The 18,728-nt window shown below is 40.1% G+C and overlaps 2 long non-coding RNA genes across 3 annotated transcripts in view; both read right to left on the reverse strand.

Moving 5' to 3' along the window:
- LOC309798861 overlaps positions 1–18,728 on the reverse strand; it is a 292,612-nt gene that overhangs the window by 28,963 nt on the left and 244,921 nt on the right. The gene's annotated exons all lie outside the window — the stretch shown is intronic.
- Positions 1,732–18,728, reverse strand: part of LOC309798847 — a 52,349-nt gene continuing 35,352 nt past the window's right edge. Inside the window, exons 5-6 of one of the 2 annotated variants that reach the window (XR_014293238.1) lie at positions 10,067–13,048; positions 1,732–6,138 (exon numbers count right to left, since the gene is read on the reverse strand). This is a non-coding gene — a long non-coding RNA (uncharacterized lncRNA). Of the gene's footprint in view, positions 6,139–9,394; positions 13,049–18,728 lie in introns of those variants that run through there. The other variant, XR_014293239.1, reaches the window with a different exon arrangement.

Here is an 18,728-nt window from a genome sequence, read left to right on the forward strand (position 1 = left end):
TCTTCTCTCTGGAAACTGGGACAATTTTTTTCACTAGGCATAGGGTCCTAATGATGGTATACTCTATTTTCATCCATTCTTCTGGGTTCTAGATAGGCTCTTTCAATCTAGCAACTCAGGTCTTTCAGCTCTGGAAATCTGTCTTATTTTGTCATCCTGCTTTCTCTGTTGCTGCCTTCCAGAACAGCTATTCTTGGATGTTGGCCTTCCTTCCTCTCCTGGTTTCTTTCTTTGTGCTTTTCTTTCTGGAAGACTCCTCAAATCTGTCTTCCAAACTCTGTATTGTTTACTTTTTTAACTTTGCTGTCATGTTTTTAATCTCTTTTTTTAATAGATCTTTATTGGAGTATAATTGCTTCACAATACTGTTAGTTTCTGTTGTACACCAAAGTGAATCAGCCATATGCATACACATATCCCCATATCCCCACTCTCTTGAGCCTCCCTCCCACCCTGCCTATCCTACCCCTCTAGGTCATCACAAAGCACTGAGCTGATCTCCCTGTGCTATGAAGCAGCTTCCCACCAGCTATCCATTTTACATTTGGTAGTATATATACGTCCATGCCACTCTCTCACTTTGTCCCAGCTTACCCTTCCCTCTCCCCGTGTCCTCAAGTCCATTCTCTATGTCTGCAACTTTATTCCTGCCCTGCCACTAGGTTCAGCAGTACCATTTTTTTAGATTCCATATATATGTGTTAGCATATGGTATTTGTTTTTCTCTTTCTTACTTCACTCTGTATGACAGACTCTAGGTCCATCCATCTCACTACAAATAACTCAATTTCTTTCCTTTTTATGGTTGAGTAATATTGCATTGTATATATGTGCCACATCTTCTTTATCCATTCACCTGTCAACGGACACTTAGGTTGCTTCCATGTCCTGGCTATTGTAAACAGTGCTGCAGTGAACATTGTGGTTCATGTCTCTTTTTGAATTATGGTTTTCTCAGGGTATATGCCCAGTAGTGGTATTTCTGGGTCATATGGTAGTTCTATGCTTAGTGTTTTAAGGAAACTCCATACTGTTCTCCATAGTGGTTGTATCAATTTACATTCCCACCAACAGTGCAGGAGGATTCCCTTTTCACCACACCCTTTCCAGCATTTATTTTCTAGATTTTTTGATAATAGCCATTCTGACCAGCATGAGGTGATACCTCATGTAGTTCTGATTTGCATTTCTCTAATAATTAGTGATGTTGAGCATCTTTTCATGTGCCTCTTGGCCATCTGTATGTCTTCCTTGGTGAAATGTCTATTTAGGTGTTCCACCCATTTTTGGACTGGGTTATTTGTTTTTTTGATATTGAGTTCCATGAGCTGTTTGTATATTTTGGAGATTAATCCTTTGTTGGTTGTTTCATTTGCAAATATTTTCTCCCATTCTAAGGGTTGTCTTTTTGTCTTATTTATGGTTTCCTTTGCTGTGCAAAAGCTTTTAAGTCCCATTTGATTTTGTTTTTATTTCCGTTACTCCAGGAGGTGGGTCAAAAAAGATCTTGCTGTGGTTTACGTCAAAGAGTGTTTTTCCTATGTTTTCCTCTAAGAGTTTTATAGTGTCTGTTCTTACATTTAGGTGTTTAATCCATTCAGAGTTTATTTTTGTGTATGGTGTTAGGGAGTGTTCTAATTTCATTCTTTTTCATGTAGCTGTCCAGTTTTCCCAGCACCACTTATTGAAGAGGTTGTCCTTTCTCCATTGTATGTTCTTGCCTCCCTTGTCGTAAATTAGGTGACCATATGTGCGTGGGTTTATCTCTGTGCATTCTATCCTGTACTGTGGATCTATATTTCTGTTTTTGTGCCAGTACCATACTGTCTTGATAACTGTAGCTTTGTGGTATCATTTGAAGTCAGGGAGCCTGATCCTCCAACTCCGTTTTTCTTCCTTAAGATCACTTTGGTTATTTGGGGTCTTTTGTGTTTCCATACAAATTGTAAACTTTTTTGCTCTAATTCTGTGAAGAATGCCATTGGTAGTTTGATAGGGATTGCATTGAATCTGTAGATTGCTTTGGGTAGTATAGTCATTTTCACAATATTGATTGTTCCAATCCAAGAACATGGTATATTTCTCCATCTGTTTATGTCATCTTTGATTTCTTTCATCAGTGTTTTATAGTTTTCTGAGTACAAGTCTTTCGCCTCCTTAGGCAGGTTTATTCCTAGGTATTTTATTCTTTTTGTTGCGATGGTAAATGGGATTGTTTCCTTAATTTCTCTTTCTGATTTTTCATTGTTGGTGTATAGGAATGCAAGAGAGTTCTCTGCATTAATTTTGTATACTGCAACCTTACCAAGTTCACTGATTAGTTCTAGTAGTTTTCTGGTGGCATCTATAGGGTTTTCTATGTATAGTATCATGTCATCCGCAAAGAGTCACAGTTTTACCTCTTCTTTTCCAATTTGTATTCCTTTTTCTTCTCTGATTGCCATGGCTAGGACTTCCAAAACTATGTTGAATAAGAGTGGCGAGAGTGAACATCCTTGTCTTGTTCCTGATCTTAGTGGAAATGTTATCAGTTTTTCACCATTGAGTATGATGCTTGCTGTGGGTTTGTCATATATGGCCTTTATTATGTTGAAGTAGGTTCCCTCTATGTCCATTTTCTGCAGAGTTTTTATCATAAATGGGTGTTGAATTTTGTCAAAAGCTTTTCCTGCATCTATTGAGATGATCATATGGTTTTTATTCCTTAATTTGTTAATGTGGTGCATCACATTGATGGATTTGCATATATTGAAGAATCCTTGCATCCTTGGGATAAATCCCACTTGATCATGGTGTATGATCCTTTTAATGTTTGTTGGATTCTGTTTGCTAGTATTTTGTTCAGGATTTTTGCATCTATGTTCATCAGTGATATTGGTCTATAATTTTCTTTTTTTGTGATATCTTTTTCTGATTTTGGTATCAGGGTTATGGTGGCTTCATAGAATGAAGTTGGGAGTGTTTCTCCCTCTGCAACTTTTTGGAAGAGTTTGAGAAGGATGGGTGTTAGCTCCTCTCTGTTTGATAGAATTCACCTGTGAAGCCATCTAGTCCTAGACTTTTGTTTCTTTGAAGATTTTTAAATCACAGTTTCATTACTTGTGATAGGTCTGTTTATATTTTCTAATTCTTCCTGGTTCAGTCTTGGAAAATTGTACCTTTCCGAGAATTTGTCCATTTCTTCGTGGTTGTCCATTTTATTGGCGTATAGTTGTTTGTAGTAGTCTCTTATTATCCTTTGTATTTCTGTGTCAGTTGTGATTTCTCCTTTTTCATTTCTAATTTTACTGATTTGCGTCCTCTCCCTTTTGTTCTTGATGAGTCTGGCTAAGGGTTTATCAATTTTGTTTATCTTCTCAATGAACCAGCTTTTAGTTTTATTGATCATTACTATTGTTTTCTTCGTTTCTATTTCATTTATTTCTGCTCTGATTTTTGATTTCTTTCCTTCTCCTGACTTTGGGTTTTCTTTGTTCTTATTTCTCTAGTTGTTTTAAGTTTAGGGTTAGATTGTTTGTTTGAAATTTTTCTTATTTCTTGAGGTGAGATTGAATTGCTATAAACTTCCCTCTTAGAACTGCTTTTGCTGCATCCCATAGGTTTTAGGTCATCCTGTTTTCATTGTCATTTCTATGTATTTTTTTTATTTCTTCTTTGATTTCTTCAGTGATCTCTTGGTTATTTAGTAGCCCACTGTTTAGCCTCCATGTATTTGTGTTTTTTACAGTTTTTTTCTTGTAATTGATTTCCAGTCTCATAGTGCTGTTGTCAGAAAAGATGCTTGATATGATTTCAATTTTCTTAAATTTTCTGAGGCTTGATTTGTGACCCAAGATGTGATCTATCCTGGAGAATGTTCTGTGTGCACTTTAGAAGAAAGTGTACTCTGCCACTTTTGGGTGGAATGTTCTATAAATATCAATTAAATCTATCTGGTCTATTGTGTCATTTAAAGCTTGTGTTTCCTTATTTATTTTCTGTTTGGATGATCTGTCCATTGGTGTAAGTGGCATGTTAATCTCCCCTACTATGATTGTGTTACTGTTGATTTCCCCTTTTATGGCTGTTAGCATTTGCCTTATGTATTGAGGTGCTCCTATGTTGGGTGCATAAATATTTACAATTGTTATATCTTCTTCTTGGATTGATGCCTTGATCATTATGTAGTGTCCTTCCTTGTCTCTTGTAATAGTCTTTATTTTAAAGTCTATTTTATCAGATAAGAGTATTGCTACTTCAGCTTTGTTTTGATTTCCATTTGCATGGAATATCTCTTTCTATCCCTTCACCTTCAGTCTGTATTTGTCCCTAGGTATTAAGTGGGTCTCTTGTAGACAGCATATATATGGGTCTTGTTTTTGTATCCATTCAGCCAGTCTGTGTCTTTTGGTTGGGGCATTTAATCCATTTACATTCAAGGTTATTATTGATATGTATGTTCCTATTACTATTTTCTTAATTGTTTTGGGTTTGTTTTTGTGGGTCTTTTTCTTCTCTTGTGTTTCCCACCTAGAGAAGTTTCTTTAGCATTTGTTGTAAAGCTGATTTGGTGGTACTGAATTCTCTTAGCTTTTGCTTGTCTGAAAAGCTTTTGAGTTTTCCGTCGAATGTGAATGAGATCCTTGCTGGGGAATCTTGGTTGTAGGTTTTTCTCTTTCATCACTTCAAGTATATCCTGCCATTCCCTTCTGGCCTGCAGTTTCTGCTGAAAAATCAGCTGATAACCTTATGGGGATTCCTTTATATGTTATTTTTTGTTTTTCCCTTGCTGCTTTTTTTCTTTGAATTTAATTTTTGTTAGTTTGATTAATATGTGTCTTGGTGTGTTTTTCCTAGGGTTTATCCTGTATGGGACTTTCTATGCTTCCTGGACTTGGGTGACTATTTCCTTTCCCACGTTAGGGAAGTTTTCCAATATAATCTCTTCAAATATTTTCTCAGATCCTTTTTCTCTTCTTCTTCTGGGACCCCTATAATTCAAATGTTGCTGTGTTTAGTGTTATCCCAGAGGTCTCTGAGATTGTCTTCAATTCTTTTCATTCTTTTTTCTTTATTCTGCTCCTCAGCAGTTATTTCCATCATTTTGTCTTCCAGCTCACTTATTCGTTCTTCTGCCTCAGTTATTCTGTTATTGATTCCTTCTTGTGTATTTTTCATTGCAGTTATTGTGTTGTTCATCTCTGTTTGTTTGTTCTTTAGTTCTTCTAGATCTTTTTTAAACATTTCTTGTATTTTCTCAATCCGTGCCTCCATTCTATTTCTGAGATTCTAGAGCATCTTTACTATCATTAGGCTGAATTGTTTTTCAGGTAGATTGCCTATTTCCTCTTCATTTATTTGGTATTTTAGGTTTTTACCCTGCTCCTTCATCTGTGACATATTTTCTTGCCATGTTTTTTTTTTTTTTTTTTTTTCTAATGAGTGGGATTGTCTTCCTGTCTTACTGGTGGTTTGGCCTGAGGCTTCCAACACTGGAGTTTTTAGGCTGTTTGGTAGAGCTGGGTCTTGAGGTTGAGATGAGGACCTCCATGAGACCTTACTCCGAAGAATATTCCCTGGGGTCTGAGGTTCTGTTAAGTCCAGTGGTTCCGACAGAGAGCCCCCACTGCAGGAGCTTTGGCCCAACCCCCGGTGGTTCACTTGGGGGTTCCTCCCGTCTCCTTGGGCGTCAGGGTCCCTCACCAGTGGCCGGCAGGCGCCCTTGTTGTAAGGAGACATTAACTCGGTGTCTTTCCACACCAACATCTTGACTCTGCCCCCTGTTTTTAATTTCTAAGAGGTTATTTTTGCTCTGTGAATGTTCCTTATTGATAGTACCTTGTTCTTGTTTCATGGCTGCGACAGTTTTGTCTAGCTCTCTAAATATATTAATGATAGCTTTTTTTTTCCTCCATAAGCTCTATTCCCCCCAAGTTGATATTTTTCTGTTTATTTGGTCTCCATTTTCCATGTTAGAGCCTTCCACAAAAAGCCAGTGATCCTTCGCTTGTTCAGGGGAGCTAAAATTCTGATTGAAAGCTCTGAGTGATGGGAGCAACTTGCCAACTTTACTGTAGGGTGATGTGGGCAGGGTGCATTTCTTCGGAAGAGGTCTTACCTCTTAGCTGGTCAGTACTCCAGAGAAAAGTCTTTCAATCTCTGCAAGATAAAGGCAACAGTATCCTGAAAGCCGAGTGGGTATTATTAGCTTTTAGCACTGAGCACTCAGATGTTGTCACTTAACTCCCCTGCTTTTTGAATAGTACCAGTATACTCAACTGTGCCCAGCATAGCCCCCAATCTAGCATCCCTCTCTTTCACTCCAGAAAATACATCTCCAGACTTTGGTCAGAGTAATAGTGGCACAGCATGGGAGAACAATACTTAAGGATAGAGCTGCTTCTCAAAATGCTTTCCCCCCACCTTCCCTTATACCCCCAGTTCCAGAGGTACTTGCTTCCACCAATTCCTGAGCCTTTTGGAAAATCTTCAGTGTAAATCTAGATTCCTCTCAGCTTTCCCCCACTACTGGCTTAGGATTCAGCTTTCTTAGGTTGTTAACTCATTTCCAAATTTTCCATCTGCTCTCCAGTTTCATAATTTTGTTGCTATTGTCTTCTGTCTTTGTGGGTTTGTACCTTTAAAAGAAATATCCATTTGACTCTAGTTTCAATGGAGTTTTAGATAGAAGAAAAATGATATATTGTCTCATCCTAGAAAACATTCAATATTTCTGATTCTTAACCCAATTTTCCTCAAACTTTGTACCTTCCTTACTTCCTCAGCCCATGTTCATGGCTATAAGAGGGATGATTAAATCAGGCTAGTTTCAGAGCTGCAGTTATAAGACAGGAGATGGATTACAACACATTCCTGCAAAGGCCACATTTTATTCTTAAACTTCAGCACACTTGATGGGCTTGAACTATTGGCCATGTACATCTTTTTCTTCTGTGAGATTTAGCTTGCCAGCATATAAAATAGCATCTATGGTTTTAGCACCAGGCTCCCCTTGCTTGGAGCCTCAAGGGGCATGTATTAGCAGTTAAGTGTAGATCAGGGGTGCAGGACAGAGCAGGGGGACCAAGCTCTCCTTCCCACAGTAGGCTTCCAGACTGAATTGGAGCATGGAAAGGATTAACATCTCTAAATCAAGCTTGGAGTTTTGATTACTACATTAGAATTCTCATCTGAATATACTATGTTTGCAACTTCTCACCCAGGGTAGGGGTTCTTATTTGGGGCCATGGACTCATTGGGTCTATGGATAAAAATCCATATTTCTATCTTGGATGGGAAAAAAATTACGTCTTTGTGGTCAACCCCTACTATAATGTAATATGTTTGAGAGTCTGTCTTACCCACTCCACATCCCCAGTGTCTAGAATCATACCCAGGACATGATCAGGCTCAATAAATGCAACTGAATTAGTGAGGGAACAGTTAGGAGGGAGATCACCAAGGGGCTGAGAGATCATGGTAAGAAGTTTTGGGGTTTTATCTAAGAGATAAAGTATCTATTTCTAGAATGACTGATCAGGAAGAGACGATATTTGTGGTAAATTAAAGAACATTAACTTCACCCCTAAAACCACACTGGAGCTACTCATGACTCCCCATGAAGAGACCTTAATCCAGCTCCTAAGCTCTACCCTGCTGCACAGCAAGTAGGAGATGTGCCAGAAAACTGGGATTGAAAAATGTTCATAAGTCCAAAATCCTAAGAACAGTGTGGGACTCTACAAAAATGTATGTCAAATGCCATGAAACGTGGTTTGTGCTCTGCCAGCCTGCAAGGTCACAAGTTAAAGGGCCTTACAACTAAATTCCCACTCTGCAGAAATTTAAGAGATTTAAATTCACAAATAAATCTGATACACAGATGCAGAAAAGAAAATTTTAAACTGGGTAATTATTCCTAGAATTTGCACTTGAAAATTTATCTTACCCTGTAATTTCAAGTTGAAGCATTTGTGCCTATTTTCCATTTTCATCTATGAAGATATATCTTAATGTCTAGATCTGGAAAGAAGAGATGTTATTTTTATTTTAAGGCTTGCAAAACAATATGCTTTGCTGGAGATTCATTCCCATCTTGAGGATTTTTGCATATATTCACTGGAGATCCTTGTCAACAGGCTACTTGTCCTACTATAAAGGTTAGTTTCAATTTAGTTAGAAATAGCCACCACCACTTTTACTGCCATTTAGATTCAAAAATCACAGACAGAGCTCTGGTATTTTCTTAACCCCTTCAACTACTTCATCTAATCAGCCCTTAATAAATGGAGATCCTACACTTATAAGGACTCCATTCACAACTTTCCATTCTAACTTCCAGGCCCTCATTTTTTTCTCAATGATTTCCTTGTCTTTTAATCCACTCTACACAATATTCTATCCTATATGATACCCCAACTATGTATCCATCAAAATACCAAGAAATGTGGGAGGTCAGTGAACTTATGTCAAAGTGAATCCTCTACAATGCCCCATCCCCCAGGTAGTCTGGTAAATTTTGGGCATCTTATCACACACTGATGATAGTATCCAGGGTCCTGAACAAGACCAATGCAATCAATTGTGCCTCAAAACTTTTTCATTTTTAATTGAGTGATCAAAGTGCCAGGTACTATTCCAAGCCCTTTCCATATAGTAAGTCATTTAGTCCTCATAACAACTCCACGAGGAAGGTACTGTTATCACCCCTATTTTACCAATGAAGAAGCTGGGTTACACCCCTTGTTCACAGTTACCTACAAGTAGATACATGAGGCCATGTTCAAACCAGGCAGGCTGGCTACAGAGCTCAGACCAGTGGCCACTAATACATGCTGCCTCTTATTTATACTGTCCTTGACCATTGTGTATGTGTGTATCTCTGTCAATGTGTGCCTGCAGAAATTCCACAAATCCTGCCTTAGTTAATTCTTTGAAGCAGCAGCAGACAACAGGGATAAAGCTCAGGGCATATGTCTAGTTGAACAAGTATGAGGGTAATAAGAATGCTGACCAGTTAGAAAGGATGCTACATAAGTGAGAGTAGACAGACTCATCCTGGTTTGAGGTCGAGAGGGGAAACTTCCTAAAGGAAGTGATGCTTAAGCTAAGGCAGAAGGATGAGCAGGAGTTAGCTAGATGTGTATGGGGGTGGGGGGGCGGGTCAGAGAAAGGAACTAATCCCTGAGGTCATAAGGCTGGCCAGAGTGCATCCTATGAAAGCCTCACTATTCCTGGCCATGACACCCCAAGCTGGTCAACTGGCCGAGATGACAAGGCTGTGCCACATGCACAACATGTGTTCATTCTTTTCTCCCCCAGCCAGCTGCCAACTGCACAGTCTCATGTAGACACATCTTAGAACTAAAACTACTTCAGGGATGCCTGCAGCAAAGCTGAAGGGAACATCCAGAAGGCCAAAGAAAGCGTGCTTTATTGAATTTACAATGCAGAAAATAGTTGTAGTTCCTTAGACATTTGTATTGCTATAAAAATTATACTTTATGGGATAATTATTAATGGTTTGAAGAGAAATAAACAGTATAAGCGAAATAGAGCTGATACCATGAAAATGTAAACCATGTAAATCAAAATCATAAAATAATTATTCAATACTCAGAGGCCTACTTAATATATACATATGAAATTTCTTACACACATATACTATAAAAGCCCACAAAGGCCATCACTCTGAAGCCATTCACCACACAAATATGAAAATAAATCTTTATCTTTAACCTCGATTTTATCTTCAGCAAGAGGATTGCGCAGTTTGGCTTTATGCAAATCACATTTCGTATTAAATAATCAAATGTCACCTATGTCATATAAAGCAGCAAGTAGAAAAAATAAATTATGAAAATGCATGAGGCTAAAGTTAGCAGTGAAAGATGTCTCCATATCCAACTTTCTTTTCCATGATGAAACTAAAGTATTATCCAGTGTGTCAGGATACATAAAAAAGAGTGTAGTGTAACTGATTTTAAAAGCTCTCAAAGGAAATACTGAGCCAAGATGAGTTACTTGCACAGAACTACGCAAATGTATCAAATTAAATCTGTTAAAAAAATTAGATACTTTTTCTTACCAAAAATGTTCTTTAAATTTGAGAACACCTTCATGAAACCAAACGTTGATAATAATCTTGATTTCCTAGCAAGGCAATGGAAAGAGATGTAAGTAGCTTTTCTTTAAACAAGATTGCTAACTGGAACTTTAAGTTTCTAATTTGGATTTTGTTGCAACAATATTTATCCAGGTTCAAAGAGCTACAGATGATGGCTTTGTGTACCAGAGGCACCTATGTAATCTAATCAATTTGGGTGTACTGGCTGTACAACCCAGAAGCAAAGATCAAGATGATACTTCTATATCAAAGTTACATTCTTATATACAGATCATAAGACAAATATAGTCACTTTTGGGGAAAATAAAGACAACACAGTAACATGTATACTAACACAGTTTTGTGCAATTGCACCAAACACCTAAACATGAGTACCATAAGTCAACACATAGGTGTCGGGTCCATTCTAACCTGGGCCCTGTAGATGCCACCTAGGCAAACAGCAGTGGCAGAACTTTCGTCTGACCATGGCACAAAAATAACCACTACTCCCTCCCTGGTTCAGTTTTTGACATTCCCCACCAGCAAGACATTCCTTTTGGTCAAAAATGTAAAGTTTTTTCTAGGACCAAAAAACAGGAAACAGGAATCCATGGTAGAGTTGCTGAAGACACAACCAACTTTCCAGTTTAAAAAAAAAAGATCTAGTTGGTAGAGAGAAGGCACACTTTGAAAAGCTAAACAACATTGTGGCTATTTATAATTTATGTGTGTAACATATCTGGTCAATATGCATTAAAAATAATAACAATAAAGCTTGGGGAATTTAAGGTCTGATCATAAACATCATAAACAGGAGAAAAACTGCTACATGGAATTGTTTTAATTCAACAAAAAGGGATGTTTTTAGATGATGCAGTACAATACATAAGAGCTATTATTTCAGTTTTTTCAGCAAGCTACTTGGGGCCTAGCCCTATCACAAGGTAAGTTCAAGTCTCTGGTTGGGAATAACTTGGCGCAGGCCACTGAAACTCAAAAGCCAAACCTAAAAACCAGGCCTCACTGACCCACCCTGGGGTCAGGTGTTGACTCATTTAGCTGTTGGAGACATTTCACTGGGGAATCTGGGTGGCAGCACAGCTTCTAGGAGGGCAAGACCCACCAGGCTGTGGGTGAGAGTAACTCATTAGTCTCCTCAGACAAAGGACTCTGACTTACCTGTCCCCTAACCACAATCCGCTTCAAAAGAGATGATTTTCCAAAACCACACGTAACGTTTCTTTCACCGTTCATTATTTAAGAAACTGAATGCTGCCAACCAGGGAGTTAGGGGATTTGAGTTATACTGGAGATTATGCTTTTAAATCACAGGGAGGTTCAAGCATGGGTATTTTCATTTGGCAAAATGGTAAATCGTTCTAAGTACTAGTGTGCTTTTTTAATGAGATATAATTCACATACCAAAAAATTCACCATTTAAAATACACAATTTAGTGGGTTTTAGTATATTCACAAAGTTGTGCAACATTATCACAATACAATTCCACAACATTCTCATCATCCCCCAAAGAAACCACACACCCATTAGAACTCACTCCCTGTTCCTCCCTTCACCAGCCCCTGGCAGTCACTTGCTGTTGTTGTTGTTTTTTTTTAAGTGAAACGTGACAACTTTCCTGTACTTTGTATTTTCAGTAGCACATGGCTTTATACGTTTTCACTAGAATTTTTATTTATTTATTTATTTATTTATTTATCTTTGGCTGTGTTGGGTCTTCGTTGCTGCACGCGGGCTTTCTCTAGTTGCAGTGAGTGGGGGCTACTCTTCGTTGTGGTGCGCAGGCTTCTCATTGCAGTGGCTTCCCTTCTTGCGGAGCATGGGCTCTAGGAGTATGCATGGGCTTCAGTAGTTGTGGCTCACAGGCTCTAGAGGGCAGGCTCAGTAGTTGTGGCACACTGGATTAGCTGCTCCTCGGCATGTGGGATCTTCCCGGACCAGGGCTCGAACCCGTGTCCCCTGCATTGGCAGGCAGATTCTTAACCACTATGCCACCAGGGAAGCCCTTCATTAGAACTTTTAACACTTAATTCAAACCATGGACTTTATAAGTATTCTGAGATTATAAAATACCCTCTTCTATATACAAACTATCTCTGTTGCAAAAGTTTTCTTTTTTTATACATAAAAAAAATAGATCTTTCTATCTCCACTGGAGCTTAAAACATTACCATTTTTTTCCTCAATTAAATTCTGTTCTTGTATATGAAGTGAGAAGAATCAATACTCCAATATTTAAAAAGCATGAATGACCCGAGTCCTTATTAACTGTGGGCCATCACGCTCTCCTTCCCACTGCTTAAAGACCTACAGAGCTGAGAGGGCCAAGGCCTGAAAGGCAAAGCTGCTTGTTTACAGACAAGGAAATGGATCTAATGTGGGCTGGTGACACGTCCAAGACCACAAGGCTAGTTTACAGCACAGCTAGGATGGTAACCCCCTTTTCCTAGTTTTCTAGTATTGAATATTGGAAGTAAATGTTATAGGTTATCTACAAAATCAGCTACCATATGAATCTGTCAGTGAATTTCTTCTGTAGCTTTGATCTGAGCATGTGATTTTTTTTTTTACCACTTTAAAAATCTATATGTTATCTGGTAAGACTTTGTAAGGACAAGACAGGTACATTTAACCAGGGGGCCCACATCATTCGTTGAAACATAGCAAAAAAGAGCTGAGGTCTGGAGGGACCCCAGAGCATCTCTCAGATTCCACACACTGTAACTCTCCACACGACAGTGTCCGTAGGATGCACCACTATGCGATGTAAGAAGCAAACAAGTCACATACATTCAGTACTCTCGAAATGAAGGCCTCATGGGCCAAGAATGTTTGGGATTTAACCATTGCAACAATTCATCTGGGCTGACTTTTTGGAACTGGTCCCACTCAGACTAGTAATGGATTTGCTGTCATTCTCACCGGTTCTTTTCTTCACTTCCCTGGAGAGAGAAAGAGAGAGAAACATATAGACAGAGAGAGAAAGGAGATTACTGAGGTATAAAACTGAACCGTAAACAGCTCTATAGAAATAAAACAGCACTACTGAGCACTTGCTATGCACCATCCAGTGTTCTAAATGCTTTGTAGCTGTTGACTTATTTAATTCTCACAACAACTATGTGATTTTATTGTGCCCCATTTTATTTTTTTTAATTTTTTTTTAATGATTTTTGGTTGTGTTGGGTCTTCGTTGCGGCGAGCGGGGGCTACTCTTCGTTTGCGGTGCGCAGGCTTCTCATTGTCGTGGCTTCTCTTGTTGCAGAGCACAGGCTTAGTTGCTCCGCGGCATGTGGGATCTTCCTGGACCAGGGCTCGAACCCATGTCCCCTGCATTGGCAGGCGGATTCTTAACTACTGCGCCCACAGGGAAGCCCTGTGCCCCATTTTATATGTGAGGAAACGAAGGCAAAAAAAAAAAGTTAAGAAATTTCCCTTCGGTCACACAGCTGGAGAAGTGACACAGCAGTTGGGCTCCAGCGCCTGCATTCTAAGCACCAGGCCACACACTCATGCATGAACACACACACATGCCCAGGTGCACACACACATGTGCACAGACACACATGCCCAGGTGCATACACATGTGTGCACACACTCACGTGCACAGACTACTCTTGCTCTCTCCTGTGGTTTCACATGGTTTATAGTCTGCCACACGCACAGCTCATGCCTTAGGATTCTGGAACCTGGCTCCCGTCCCCAGCTAATGCACAAAAGCAATGATGGGGCTTCCCTGGTGGCTCAGTGGTTGAGAGTCCGCCTGCCGATGCAGGGGATACGGGTTCGTGCCCCAGTCCGGGAAGATCCCACATGCCTCGGAGCAGCTGGGCCCGTGAGCCATGGCCACTGGGCCTGCGCGTCCGGAGCCTGTGCTCCGCAACGGGAGAGGCCACAACAGTGAGAGGCCCACATACAGCCAAAAAAAAAAAAAAAAAAGAGCTATAAAAAAGCAATGATGTCTTTATAACCATTCTGTAATTATACACGATCATGGAGATAACAACAGATGGTTAAAATCCAGGAAAAAAAAGTCTTCCTTTTGCCTCTTCCTAAATTTCTTTTAGAATTAACTTCTAGAGGCAGCACTGGACCAAAGATCTCCATGATTTTATGGAGAAAGCCCCCTAGGAAGTCTCCTATCCCTGGGGATGCTTGGGAAATACACCCTTAGACAAGCTGAATGGCAGTCTCTGTGGGTGAGGATAGTGTGACAGCTCGTCCCCAAGATGGTCCCAAAGAATTCTGCCTCCCTGTGGTGGTGAAGCTTGTGTGGCTGCCCCCTGGTCAGCACCGGCTCTTTGACTGCTCAGACCAGTAGAATGGCAAGGAAATGGTGTGCTGAGATTTCCAAGCCAGGCATTAATCAGGCCTGGCTGCTCTAAGCTGCAATTTAAGCAGCCCAGGGTTCTTCGCTGGAGAGAGGTCAGAGAGGTCCCGGGGGCTGAGATCCACAGGGAGGAGCATCCTGGCCGCAGACGTGCAGACGCGCCACAGCCCGTGTCCATCTGACTGCGAACACATGAGACACCCAAGGGAGAGGAGCTGAGGACTCTCCAAGTGAGATCCAGTCAATTCTGGCAATTTCAGAAAATAAAAAGTGGTGCTGTTCTAGGCAATTACATTTTGGGTGGTTTGTTACAGAGCGATAGGTCCTGGGAACTGGCATATTCCCAGCACAGTGACGCTGTTCAACAGGAATAGAATGTAATATAATCCACATATATGTAATTTAAAATTTTTAGCAGCCACATTAAAAAATGTAAAGAGACAAGTGAAATTAATTTTATTAATATATTTTATTTAACTCAGTATTGCAAAAATACTATCATTTCAGCATGTAACCAATAAAAATATTAATGAGGTATTTTACAATGTTTATACTGTCTTCAAAACCCAGTATTTATTTAATATATCCGGCACATCTCAGCTTGGATCAGCCATACTTCAGGCAGCTAGTGGCCATCAAACCGGTCAGCACAGCCCCAGAAGGAGCTGATACCTGCTAACCTTTGAAAACCACTGCACTGTGAGTAGGAAACAAAAGGGAAACTAGTTCTTGCTGAAGGCCAGTTAATAAATGCTATGTTACATGTCTTCACATATTCCTTATTTAATACAAATAACACTCACACCCGCTCGCACAAAATCCTGACAGGCGACAGGTGAGCATCACTGTCCTCACTTCACAGATAAGGAATCAAAGACTCAGGAAAAGAAGGAAGATACACAGTTCAATCCATAAACCCTGTAAGACTCAGTTCAGACTTCTAACCTCCAGAACTGTAAGATAATACATTTTTATTGCTTAAACCACAAGGCTAGTGGGAACTTGTTATGATGACGATAGAAAACTAGTACAATTTCCAAATGCCAAATCTCGACCACTTGGTCATTCAATAAATGTCTGATTTATGCCAAGCTCTGGGATCCTTAACTAGTGAGCTTTGAGAGAGAGACAGATGTCTTCTAAATAAATTGTAACCAGGTCCCAAGAGAGCTGCTAACACACAAGCACAGCGTTTGCAGCAACACAAAAGATGAACCACAGTTGTGCTGGGGCGAGGGGAAGGCAGCTTTGTGGAGACTGAGCTTCAGGGAGACTTTGACAGTGGAGCGACCTCTTGATGGGATAGGAATTCACCTTCATGTAATGAGGAAGGGAGATCCCAGGTGCAGGAAACAGCATGCATGAGGCAAAGAGGCATAAAAGAACTTGGCCACAACTGGAAGCAAAGTTTGCTGTGTGGATAGATTACCTTTCATTTGGGAAGCAAGATAAGAGATGCAAACAAAGGTAGGTGAGGTTGGGCTCTGAGGGACAATTAGCCACTTGTTAAGGAGCTTGGACTCTATGCTGTAGGTAGGACAACTACCTACAGCAAGAAAGAAAGTCTTAATTGGACTTTTATTTATAAAGATTACCCTTTTTACAGGGTGGGGGATGAACTGATGCTGGAGAAACTCTGAGGCAGAAACTGAGGTGCCTCCTGCACTACCTGGAGTAGGAAATTCTGAGGCCTGAAGCAAAACAGAGAGAGAGAGAGAGAGAGAATACGGACAGATTCAAGAAAGATTACAGAGAGGTCACCTAATCAATAGGACCCCAGAACCCACTAGAGGTAGGTGATGGAGAAAGAGAGGAAGGAGTCAAGACTGATTCTGGTTGGTAGTTTCCTGAGACAGGAAATGTAGAAGGAGGAACAATTTTAAGGAAAAATTAACACATTAGAATTTGGACATGTTGGGGCAGTCATGCCTATGGAATTCCCATTTGTTAGTGGATGGGAATATGGTCATGGAAGTTTTTTAAAAGATGGGAATTAAAAATACAGAAATTGGGGCTTCCCTGGTGGCACAGTTGTTGAGAGTCCGCCTGCCAATGCAGGGGACACGGGTTCGTGCCCCAGTCCGGGAAGATCCCACATGCTGGGGAGCGGCTGGGCCCGTGAGCCATGGCCGCTGAGCCTGCGTGTCCGGAGCCTGTGCTCCGTAACGGGAGAGGCCACAACAGTGAGAGGCTCGTGTACCACACAAAAAAAAAAAATACAGAAATTGGAAGTCATCAGCTAGACATAGTTCTAGAAACCATGGGGGTGGAAGACATTAGGCAGAGAGAGAAAGGAAAGAGGAAAAGAGTGCAGAATAGAATCCTGAGATAACCAACATTCAAAAGGCAAGCCAGAGATTCAGAGTAGTGAAAAGTCCCAATTTTGCTCTTAGTAACTATGTCACTTTGAGCAAGCTGATTAAGCATTCTAATTCCCAATTTTCTGATCTGTACAATGGGTATAGTACTCACAGCATCCTCACAAGACAACTCACATCGCTCCCTTCTGGGAGGTCCAACAGCCTCTATTAGCTACATGTCATATGGCTGCCTGGTCATATATTTTGTTTTCTTTTTTTTCTCTAATATTAAATTGTATGGCCTATCTTACATACCCTGATATCCCTACATGGCTTTGATGCTGAGCACTCATAATTATGCAGATATTATTGAACCTGAAAGCAAATACTAAGGGAAAAAAAATAGGTACCCATATTGTTCACCTGGACTTCAGTTTCTTTAATCTGCCAAAAATGCAGGCACATCCCACTTTAAGGAAATCAGGAAGATACAATTTCATACAACTCAAACAGGTTTAAGGCTGGGAAAATTAAATTACCTCACCAAAAACTACCATGTGCTTCACAACTGCATTTTGAATGACTCAATCTTATGGACAGGTTTACACCCAGTGGGCTCAGCAATGGCGCTGATACATCAGCCTGAACTTTTTGTGTTTTTCTCAAATTTCAGGCCATTGATCGATTTAATGCCTGTTGAACTTGAATGTTTAAAGCCTGTGGCTCTAGTGACAGCAAATGTATTTACCAATGGACAATGGTTGGGATGAATTTCCTATCAGCCCTACAGGGAAAGTGCATTTCTAGGAGAAACTTTTCCTGGGATTGAGAGGTTTTCCAAGAAAAAGCAGAGGAGTTCAGGCTGTTAAGCAAACATTTATGGCCTCCCTTTGAAAACAAATTTTGTTTCAGACAGTGCAAATCCATAAACTCTTCTAGTTCAAGTTTTATGACATGACATGGAATGAAAGGGACCATGCCGGGAAATATCTTATGAAATCTAAATCAAGAACTTACATGTTTTGCATTATATATAACATTCTAAAGGCTGTAACACTTTTTTTTCACATCTTTATTGGAGTACAATTGCTTTACCACGTTGTGTTAGTTTCTGCTGTATGACAAAGTGAATCAGCTATATGTATACATATATCCCCATATCTCCTCCCTCTTGAGCCTCCCTCCCACCCTCCTTATCCCACCCCTCTAGGTTATCACAAAGCACTGAGCTGATCTCCTTGTGCTATGCAGCAGCTTCCCACTAGCTATCCATTTTACATTTGGTAGTGTATATACGTCCATGCCACTCTCTCACTTTGTCCCAGCTTACCCTTCCCTCTCCCCATGTCCTCAAGTCCATCCTCTATGTCTGCAACTTTATTCCTGCCCTGCCACTAGGTTCAGCAGTACCATTTTTTTAGATTCTATATATATGTGTTAGCATATGGTATTTGTTTTTCTCTTTCTTACTTCACTCTGTATGACAGACCCTAGGTCCATCCACCTCACTACAAATACCTCAGTTTCTTTCTTTTTTAATGGCTGAGTAATATTCCATTGTATATATGTGCCACATCTTCTTTATCCATTCATCTGTCGATGGACATTTAGGTTGCTTCCATGTCCTGGCTATTGTAAATACTGCTTCAGTGAATACTGTTGTACATGTCTCTTTTTGAATTATGGTTTTCTCAGGGTATATGCCCAGTAATTGGATTGCTGGGTCGTATGGTAATTCTATTTTTAGTTTTTTAAGGAACCTCCATACAGTTCTCCATGGTAGCTGTATCAATTTACATTCCCACAACAGCACGAGAGGGTTCCCTTTTCTCCACGCCCCCTCCAGCATGTATTGTTTGTAGATTTTTTTGATGATGGCCATTCTGACTGGTGTGAGGTGATACTTCATTGTGGTTTTGATTTGCATTTCTCTAATGATTAGTGATGTTGAGCATCCTTTCATGTGTTTGTTGGCAATCTGTGTAACTTCTT

Source organism: Mesoplodon mirus (genome assembly GCF_964341445.2).
Source record: "Mesoplodon mirus genome assembly, chromosome: 1".
Lineage (NCBI taxonomy): Eukaryota > Metazoa > Chordata > Mammalia > Artiodactyla > Ziphiidae > Mesoplodon > Mesoplodon mirus.